The following is an 11357-nucleotide window of genomic DNA, read 5'->3' on the forward strand; positions in this document are numbered from 1 at the left end:
GGCAATGATCATATATATAGGCATCACGTCCGAGACAAGTAGACCGATACTTTCTGCATCTAGTACTATTACTCCACACATCGACCGCTATCCAGCATGCATCTAGTGTATTGAGTTCATAACAAAGAGAGTAACGCCTTAAGCAAGTTGACTTGATGTAGAGGGATAAATTCATGCAATAGATATAAACCCCATATTTTTACCCTTGATGGCAACAACACGATGCGTGCCTCACCACCCCTTCTGTCATTGGGTGAGGTCACCGCACGGTATGAACCCAAAACCAAGCACTTCTCCCATTGCAAGAATTATAGATCAAGTTGGCCAAACGAAACCCACAACTCAAAGAGAATTACAAGGATATGAAATCATGCATATAAGAGATCGGAAGAAACTCAAATATGATTCATAGATAATCTGATCATAAATCCACAATTCATCGGATCTCGAGAAACATAACGCAAAAGAGGATTACATAGGATAGAACTCCATGAAGATCATGGTGTACGTTGTATTGAAGATCCAAGAGAGAGAAGAAGCCATCTAGCTACTAGCTATGGACCCGAAGGTCTGTGGTGAACTACTCACGCATCATCGGAGAGGCAATGGTGTTGATGAAGAAGCCCTCCGTGTCCGGATCCCCCCTCCGGCAGGGCACCAGAACATGCCCCATATGGGATCCTGCGGAGACAGAAGCTTGCGGCAGCGGAAAAGTATTTTCGTGGCTCTCTCCCGTGGTTCCAGATTTTTCAGGGATTTATTGGCGGAAGAAGTAGGGCAAAGGAGCCACGGGGGGCCCACAAGCCTACTAGGCGCCCCCAGGCCGCGGCTAGGGGGCTTGTGGCCTCTCCCGGGACCCTTTGCCTTGTTTCTCAAGCTCCCTGCGTATCTTCTGTTCCGGAAAAAATATTTTCGGAGGTTTTATTCCGTTTGGACTCCGTTTGATATTCTCCTATGAAAAAGGTCAAAAACACGGAAAAAACATGAACTGGCACTTGGCACCGAGTTAATAAGTTAGTCCCAAAAAAGATATAAAATGCATACAAAACATCCAAAGTTTGACAAGATAATAGCATGGAACCATCAAAAATTATAGATACGTTGGAGACGTATCAAGCATCCCCAACCTTAACTCCTGCTCGTCCTCGAGTAGGGAAGTGATAAAGACTGAATTTTTGATGTGGAATGCTACCTAGCATATTTGTCCTTTGTAACTTCTTTCATGTGACATGAATGTTCAGATCCGTAAGATTCAAAACAATAGTTTGCTATTGACATGAAAACAATAATACTTCAAGCAAACTAGCAAGGTAATCATTAACTTTCGAAATAACAAGGCCAAAGAAAGTTATCCCTACAAAATAATATAGTCTGGATATGCTCCATCTTCCCCACACAACGAATTTAAATCATGCACAACCCCGGTATTGGCCATGTAATTGTTTTCGCACTCTTACTTCCTCAAACTTTTTCAACTCTCACGCAATACATGAGCATGAGCCATGGATGTAGCACTATAGGTGGAATAGAGTGTGGTGAAGGTTGTGAGGAAAAAGGGAGGAGATGGTCACATCGACTAGGTGTATCAAAGGGCTATGGAGATGCCCATCAATAGATATCAATGTGAATGAGTAGGGATTACCATGCAACAGATGCACTTAGAGCTATAAGTGTGTGAAAACTCAAAAGGAGAACTAGTGGGTGTGCATCCAACTTGCTTGCTCACGAAGACCTAGGGCAATTTTATGGAAGCCCATCATTGAAATATACAAGCCAAGTTATATAATGAAGATTCCCACTAATATATGGTAGTGACAAAACTAGAGACTCTCAATCATGAAGAACATGGTGCTATTATGAAGCAAAAGTGTGGAAAAAGATAGTAGCATTGTCCCTTCTCTCTTTTTCTCTCTTTTTTCTATTTTTTTTGTTTGGGATCTTTGGCCTCTTTCCATATATTTTTTTTTGTGTGGGAAACTTTGGCCTCTTTTTTTATTTCCTCACATGGGACAATGCTCTAATAATGATGATCATCACACTTTTATTTACTCACAACTCAATGCTTAGAACAATGATGACTCTATAGGAAATGCCTCCGGCAGTGTACCGGGATGTGCAACGGTCAAGCTTAGCGTATGACGTTGAAATATCTTGCTAGCTATCTTAAGATCATGCAATGGAAATATGTAAGTGATGGCACAAGTCATGGGACGGAACGACGGGAGTTGCATGGCAATATATCTCGGAATGGCTATGAAAAGGCCATGATAGGCAGGTATGGTGGCGTTTTTGAGGAAGGTCTATGGTGGTTTTGTGTACCGGCGAAAGTTGCGCGGCACTAGAGAGGCTAGCAATGGTGGAAGGTGAAAGTGCATCTATACCATGGACTCACATTAGTCATGAAGAACTCATATACTTATTGCGAAATTTTTTATTAGTAATCAAAACAAAGTGCTAAACGCATACTCCTAGGGGAAGGGTTGGTAGGTGTTAATCATCGCGCGATCCCGACCGCAACACAAAGGATGACAATCAATAAATCAATTATGCTCCGACTTCCTAACATAGCGGTTCACCATACGTGCATGTTACGGGAATCACTAACTTCAACACAAGTATTTCTAGATTCACAACACCCTACTAACATGACTCTTAATATTACCAACTCCATGTCTCAAAACTAATTGAAAGGAATCAAACTTCTCTTTACTAATCAATGCACATGAATATGGAAGTTTTTATTGTATCCTCTTTGGATGCCTATCATCTTTAGGACTACTTTCATAGCATAAACCAACTACCAAGTTACTCAAAGAGAGCACTCTCAAAAAGATATAAGTGAAGATTGAGAGTTCTTATTTATCCAAAATATGACACCGCCATGCTCTAAAAAGATCTAAGTGAAGCACTTAGAGCAAAGTTACCTAGCTCAAAAGATATAAGTGAAGCACATGTGAGCTAAATTGCCTAACTCAAAAGATATAAGCGAAGCTCAGTGAGTATTCTAGCAAATTCACGATGAGTGCATGTCTCTCTCGAAAGGTGTGCAGCAAGTATAATTGTGACACAACAAAAATAAAATACTCCTATAATACACGACGCTCCAAGCAAAACACATATCATGTGGTGAATAAAAATATAGCTCCAAGTAATGTTACTGATGGATTGAAGACGAAAGAGGGGATGCCTTCCTGGGGCATCCCCAAGCTTAGGCTTTTTGGTGTCCTTGGATTTGGCTTGGGATGCCTTGGGCATCCCCAAGCTTGAGCGCTTTCCACTCTTTATCCCATTGTCCATGAGGACATCACCTAAAACCTGAAAACTTCACAACACCAAACTTAAACAGAAACTCGTGATATCATTAGCACAAGAAAACAAACTACCACCTCTTTATGTACTGTAGAAAACTTGATTTCTATTTATATTCATGTTATGTTACTGTATTCTCACTTTTCCATGGCTATTACACCCCGATACTATCCATAGTTTCATCAAAATAAGCAATTAACACAACAAAGACAGAATCTGTCAAAAACAGACCAGTCTGTAGCAATCTGTATACTTCGTATACTTCTGTTATCTCAAAAATTCTGAACAATCATGACAGTTTGGGAAATTGGCATATCAACCAGCAGCAAAAAAGAATCAACTCAAAAGCTCTTTCTGGATAAAAATGAAAAATAATTTTGTGAGAGAAAAGTTTTTGCCTTTTTCAGCAAGATCAAACAACCATCACCAAAACTGGTCATACAGGTTTTACTTGGCTCAAACACAAAAAGAAACACAAAAACACAATCATAACAGAATTATGATGGTGTGGACACAACAAAACAGAAAGCAAAAAGCAAAGATAAATTCAGTGGGTTGCCTCCCAACAAGCGCTATTGTTTAACGCCCTTAGCTAGGCATAAGGCGATAGACTCACGTATCGTCGTCTTTGGTGCTCAAACCATAAGTAGCCCTCATCATGGATTCATAAGGCAATCTAATTTTCTTTCTAGGAAAATGTTCCATGCCCTTCTTTAATGGAAATTGAAATCTAATATTCCCTTCCTTCATATCGATGACAGCACCAATAGTCCTTAGAAAAGGTCTACCAAGAATGATAGGACATGTTGGATTGCAATCAATATCAAGCATAATAAAATCTACGGGTACATAGTTCCTATTTGCAATAATAAGAACATCATTGATCCTTCCCATAGGTTTCTTAACAGTAGAATCCGCAAGATGCAAATTAAGAGAGCACTCATCAATCTCATTGAAGCCTAGAACATCACATAAAGAATTTGGAATCGTGGAAACACTACCACCCAAATCACACAATGCATTACATTCATAGTTTTCGATCTTGATTTTGATAGTAGGTTCCCACTCATCATGAAGTTTTCTAGGAATAGAAACTTCCAATTCAAGTTTCTTTTCAAGAGATTTCATCATCGCATTGACAATATGATCAGTAAAGGCCTTGTTTTGGCTATAAGCATGTGGAGAGTTTAGCATGGATTGCATCAAGGAAATACATTCAAACAAAGAGCAACTATCATAATTGAATTCCTTGAAATCCAAAGTAGTAGTTTCATTACTACTCAAAGTTTTGATATCCTCTACTCCACTTTCAATGCTTTTAGCATAAAGATAGATAGACTCCGAATCATTGGGGCGTTTCTCAACCAATGTGGATTCATATACAGCCCCATCATCATTAGGTTTGACACTGGAAAACAAGGATTCAATAGGAGTCACGCCAAGCACTTGCATGTCTAGCCCGAATTTGGGCGGTTCTTTCTTTACTCTCATTCATGGAAACACGCATAGCTTTCAAAGTTTCATCCATATTTATCTTGGGAGGACCACATCTCAATTTCAAAGCATCAATATCAAGAGACATTCTATCAACGCTCCTAGTCAAATCATCAATTTTGAGCAGTTTTTGTTCTATGGATGCATTGAAAATATTTTTCGAGTTGATAAACTCTTTAATATTACTCTCTAGATCAGAGGGTAATTTATTGTAATTTCCATGAGCATTGTTGTAGGAATTGCCAAAGTTATTAGAGGGATTACAAGGAAAAGTCCTAGGAATATAGTTTCCTCTAAAAGCATTGTTGTCGCCAAAATTATTCCTACCAACAAAATTAACATCCGAGCTCTCATTTTTACTCTCAATCAAAGAAGACAAGGGCATATCATTTGGATCTAAAGGAGCATCTTTACTAGCAAACAATTTCATTAACTCGTCCATTTTAGCACTCAAATAGTTAATTTCTTCTATAGCGTGCACTTTTTTACTAGTAGGTGACCTTTCAGTGTGCCATTGAGAATAGTTTGTCATGATATTGTCTAGGAGTTTTGTGGCTTCTCCTAATTTGATTTCCATGAAAGTTCCACCGGAGGCGGAGTGCAAGATATTTCTAGAAGCAAAATTCAAACCAGCATAGAAGATTTGTATAATCATCCAAAGACTCAAGCCATGAGCGGGACAATTTCTAATCATCAATTTCATTCTCTCCCGAGATTGTGCACATGTTCATGATCTAGTTTCTAAAAATTCATGATATCATTACGAAGAGAAATAATCTTAGCCGGTGGAAAATACTTGGATATATAAGCATCTTTGCACTTGTTCAAAGAATCAATACTATTTTTGGGCAAAGGTGAAAACCAAGTTTTTGCTCGATCTCGCAATGAGAATGGAAATAGCTTCAATTTAATCACATCATTACCCACATCTTTCTTCTTTTGCATATCGATAACTCAATGAAGGTATTAAGATGGGATGCGGCATCATCACTAGGAAGGCCGGAGAATTGTTCTTTCATAACAAGATTCAGCAAAGCAGCATTGATTTCATATGATTCCGCACTAGTGGCGGGAGCAATCAGAGTACTAAAAATCATTATTATTAGTATTCGAGAAGTCACAAAGTTTGGTGTTTTCAGTCATGGTGACTTCAGCAAGCAGATAAACACACAACCGAACAGAAAGCAAGCGAAAGAAAAGGGCAAACGAAAAAGGAAAATATTTTTTTGTAATTTTTGTTTTTCATAAGTGGGGGAGAGGAAAACGAGAGGCAAAAAAGTAATGCAAGAGATGAGTTTGCGACAGTTACTTGGATAAGCTTCACTTGGAATAATCATCAGTGTCAAAAATTGACACGTTCGAGGAAGACTATTCTTGACTTGATGCTCCCCGGCAACGGCGCCGGAAATTCTTATTGCTACCTCTTGAGCTTGCGTTGGTTTTTCCCTTGAAGAGGAAAGGGTGATGCAGCACAGTAGTAGTAAGTATTGACCTCAGTTTGAGAACCAAGGTATCAATCTAGTAGGAGTATCAAGGCAAGTTTCCAAAGTACCTGCGCAAAAACAACAAACTTGCACCCAACGCTACAAAGGGGTTGTCAATCCCTTCACGATTGATTGCAAGGTGAGATCTAAAGGCGGAAAGTGCAACAAAGTAAAAGTGTAAGACTGAAAATATGATGTGATGTAGACCCCGGGGCCATAGTGTTCACTAGAGGCTTCTCTCATGATAGCAAATATTACGGTGGGTGAACGAATTACTGTCGAACAATTGATATAACCGCGCAAAGTCATGACGATATCTAAGGAAATGATCTTACATCTAGGCATCACGTCCGAGACAAGTAGACCGATACTTTCTGCATCTACTACTGTTACTCCACACATCGACCGCTATGCAGCATGCATCTAGTGTATTGAGTTCATAACAAACAGAGTAATGCCTTAAGCAATATGACATGATGTAGAGGGATAAATTCATGCAATAGATATAAACCCCATATTTTTACCCTTGATGGCAACAACACGATGCGTGCCTCGCTACCCCTTCTGTCACTTGTGGAGGTCACCCCATGGTATGAACCCAAAACCAAGCACTTCTCCCATTGCAAGAATTATACATCAAGTTGGCCAAACGAAACCCACAACTCGAAGAGAATTACAAGGATATGAAATCATGCATATAATAGATCAGAAGAAACTCAAATAATATTCTAAGATTATCTGATCATAAATCCACAGTTCATCGGATCTCAACAAACACACTGCAAAAGAGGATTACATCGGATAGATATCCATGAAGATCATGGAGAAATTTGTATTGAAGATCCAAGAGAGAGAACAAGCCATCTAGCTACTTGCTATGGACCGAAGGTCTGTGGTGAACTACTCAGGCATCATCGGAGAGGCAATGGTGTTGATGAAGAAGCCCTTTGTGTCCGGATCCCCCCTGCGTCAGGGCACCATAACGTGCCCGAGATGGGATCTTGCGGAGACAAAAGCTTGCGGCGGCGGAAAAGTATTTTCGTGGCTCTCTCCCGGGGTTTCAGATTTTTTGGGGATTTATAGGCGGAAGAAGTAGCGCAAAGGACCCACGGGGGGCCCAAAATCCTGGTAGGCGTGCCCCCCAGGTCGCGGCTAGGGGGCTTGTGGCCTCTCCCGGGACCCTTTGCCTTCGTTCTCAAGCTCCCTGCATATCTTCTGTTCCGAAAAAAATCTTTTTCGAGGTTTTATTCCGTTTGGACTCCGTTTGATATTCTCCTCTGAAAAAGGTCAAAAACACAGAAAAAACAAGAACTGGCACTTGGCAGTGAGTTAATAAGTTAGTCCCAAAAAAGATATAAAATGCATACAAAACATCCAAAGTTTGACAAGATAATAGCATGGAACCATAAAAAATTATAGATACGTTGGAGACGTATCAGCGGGTTAGGATTACCCTTTGGGCTAGTTTCCATGGCCACCTCATGAGCACTTGTCGGCTCGGCATGTTGAGGCGTTTCATCATCGACACCTTGATGACTTTCACGGAGATCAATAGGAGTTTGAACACCAACTTCAGGAGTAACAAGTGTTTGATTCTCCTGCTCGGTATTACTTGGGTTGACAAATGAGACGCACACTTTATTTTTCTTGGCTTTGGCCCTATAAAGCAAAGACAACAACTCAAGAGATATAAAAGGATTAAAATTGCAAAACAATATTGGATTCAAAAGGCATTAGTTACCTAGATTGATAATAAGGGGTGGTATCTTTGACACAAATGAGTAGCCCGGTGAAGGTGGTGACTCCTGATAAATTGAATCGGAAGGTTTAAGAGCCTATTAGGTAAGGCCATCTTTTGGGAAAAAGGGGTTGGACTATGAGGTACCTAATTTCGTCGTTTACGAGTGGCCGACTTTTCAAGAAAACCTGACACAAGATCACCCTAGGCACTTCGGCTCTGGTGCCTTGGTGAATATAGAATCTTCTTCAAAAGCAAATTGGGAGCCAAATAAGCTTTCGGGTGAGACAATGGTATTTTCCAAACAACCCGCCTTGGCGCCCTTGGAAATGAGAGATCAGAGTCGCAATAAATTTAAATTACCTCAACATTTTCATCCTCGCTAGCAGCTTCATTATCCTCAGACTGATGGGTTGTCAGCGAGTCCAATTAAAATACAGTTTAAAAGTAAAGGTTCTACCTCAGATTTCTCATCAACGGTCTATGACTCACCCATTGAAGCGACCTTTTGTTGTTTCCTCCTCCAAATTGAAGAGTTCGGCTACACAGGTTTTGACAAAAATAACAAGTTTTGAAAGATGAAGAATCTTATAAACAAGGTGAAAGATGTCAAGTATAATTACCTCACGAGCCAGGTTCTAAGTGTAGAAGGGTCTTAGACTAACTTTATTGCAAACTTCCTTTGGTTCACCCAACCACTTCTTCACTATCTTGTTCACGTCGCTCAGCTCAAGAGTGATGTCGTTGAAGCATTGCGCGTTATTTAAATCGCCATCATGTTCACACATTAAGGCGCCACAATCTCTCAGAGGCAAGATCCGCCAAGACACCTAGCACCGAGTCAGATCAACTCCAGTTAACTCATTAGCCGTTAAAGCTCTAAGTTTTCGCCACACAAAGGTGAGTTGGCCACGTTCCTCTATAGAAGCCAAGTCGGGCATATCAAAGTTCATAGGAAGATGTTCTGCTCTCAAAAACCGACAGGGGATTCTCATTGACATGTGTTGTGTTCTTGCAGTAGAATCAAGTCTTGGCCCATCCTTTAGCATGACTACGAAGAACAGCGGCAGGAAACCACAGTTTCTTCCCGTCTGAATTGTGACCCCGCCAAGCGCTAGACTAGGTCCGTTGAAACACCTTGTCTGGCGGTTGAGATAGAAGAACTCTCTGAACAAAATAACAGTGAGCTCCATTCCTATATACACCTCACAAAAAACTGGGTAATGGCACAAGTTGGATATGGAATTGGGATCCAAGTCTTGAGGGTGAAGGTTGTAAAAGTGCAAGATGTCTCCGAAGAATTTTGACCCTGGAGGAGAGAAACCCTATTCAAGATGGTCCGTAAAGATCACTATTTCTCCTTCACCGGGTTGCGGTTGGTCCTCCCTAGAGGCAGCTCGCCAAGAAATCTTTTCCTTAGGTGAGAGAGCCCCTAGATCCACATAATTTGCCACCGCGGTCTCTGTAACTTGTGAAGGCACCAAGTTGGATGAAATAGGTTTGTCCATGGCGGCTTATCCAAGGGAAGAAAGCTGCTGAAGCATAATTGGCGGGTAATTAAAGAAGTGGTGGCTTGTTTTAAAACTAACCAGCATGATGAGACTACAAGGTTTACAGATTTGGCGGGTCTAGGTCGCAACGATGAGCAGACGATATGAAGGCGACTCACAATAGTCGAAATTATCTGGTTTCCTACTAAGTCCAAGACAAACAAGTTTCTACCGAAGCATCTAAAATTATGGATCTACGACAGATTCAAAAAAGGGGAATATTTACTAACCCTAAACAACAAGGTATGGAAGCGGCATTGATCTTATTGGCATATTTCAAATGAAATCTAAAAAGCATTATGAGCAAGATAGGGAAACTAAACCTACTGCCATAGTACTACGGGAAAATGTCAATGGAACAGGTGAATACGGAAGTTGATGGAAGGAACATGTGATGAACACCGACGAACTCCTGCGAAGAGCTTCGACCTAATAGATATTTAAGGATGAAGAACTTACCAAGAAGATCGGTGAGAGAGGCGGAGATGCCTAGCTGCGTCCTCATGAAGTCGGGAAGCGTCACGTTCCTGGGGAGCTGTCGACCGATGGAGGAGAACGGCGGTGAAGGCGACATCACGATGAGTAGAGGCTTGCGCGTGCAAGAAGACCAGGGGAAAAGGTAAAAATGGAGGGGGCCCTCACATGTATTTAAAGGCCAAAATCCAAAGTGTGACCACCACGCGCGGGTATCAAGGGGGTACAGTAAATTTTGGAGCTAAGGATGCCTTCATTTTTGGGCCAAACGGATAGATATACATGCCATTATGATGACATCACCAAATCCTTAGAATTTTGGGGCGGGTGACATCATTGATGAGCTGGAAAACAAATAGAAGATGAGCCGCCAAGATCAGAGATGAAGGATATTGATATGAATAATTTCAAATCAATCTGTGGCCTAATGTTGGGGATATATCCCCGCTATGTAACCCGCTCTACTGGGTCGGGTCACTATTATGGCGACTCAATGTTCGTAGTCAGGGTGGGCCCTGAAATGCAAGACTGGAGGCGCAAGGCGGGTCACCAAGATGAGCCCGTTGGTGGCCCAAGACATGAAGATGACGACTTAAGGCCCACAAGGTAGAAGATCGCTAGGAGTTTCCTTGCTTGAGGAGCAAGGCGAGTTAGAGACATATCCAGTCACGAATCATAACGTGACCCCGATTCTTGTAAGCCTAGGGTCTCGACCTATATATAAAGGCAAGTTCCTAAGTCCAATAAACTTAAATTTGAATCCATCGAGAGCTAGGTCAAGCGAATCCGGTCCCTTATAATCGATACCATCATCAATATACACAAAGCAAGAAGTAGGCTTTTACCTCCATTGGAGTGGCCGAACCTAGGTAAACTCGTCTCTCGTTCCCGATGAACCCCATTGAGTCACCACGTAGCGATGATGGCCTCACACTTAAGTTATCTCACGAGGACATTTGTCGTGACAAAACCATGACCAAGGGGGTGAAACTAAAGTGGCACGACGAAAAAGGTGGAGCTACAATGATTAGCGATGGTCGGGCCGCCTAGATTTTTGGGCCTGATGAGGATTTCGGCAAGGTTCAAAAATATTCCCCAAGATGACTTGATGACGTCAGTGTGAGGAAGGATGATTTCATGATAATAACAGTCGATAAAATACCAAGTCCTACACAAGGCAGATAACCCGACAAACTGTTAACCGAGGCGAAGCTTTTTAAAGAAGAAGATTGACGGCTCAAGAGAGAAGTTGAATTTAACCTTGAGCTTTGAGGTGTTTTTTTATTCTTCAGGATGAAGTTTAACATG

The sequence above is a fragment of the Hordeum vulgare genome, chromosome 1H (genome assembly GCF_904849725.1).
Source record: "Hordeum vulgare subsp. vulgare chromosome 1H, MorexV3_pseudomolecules_assembly, whole genome shotgun sequence".
Classification (NCBI taxonomy): Eukaryota; Viridiplantae; Streptophyta; class Magnoliopsida; order Poales; family Poaceae; genus Hordeum; species Hordeum vulgare.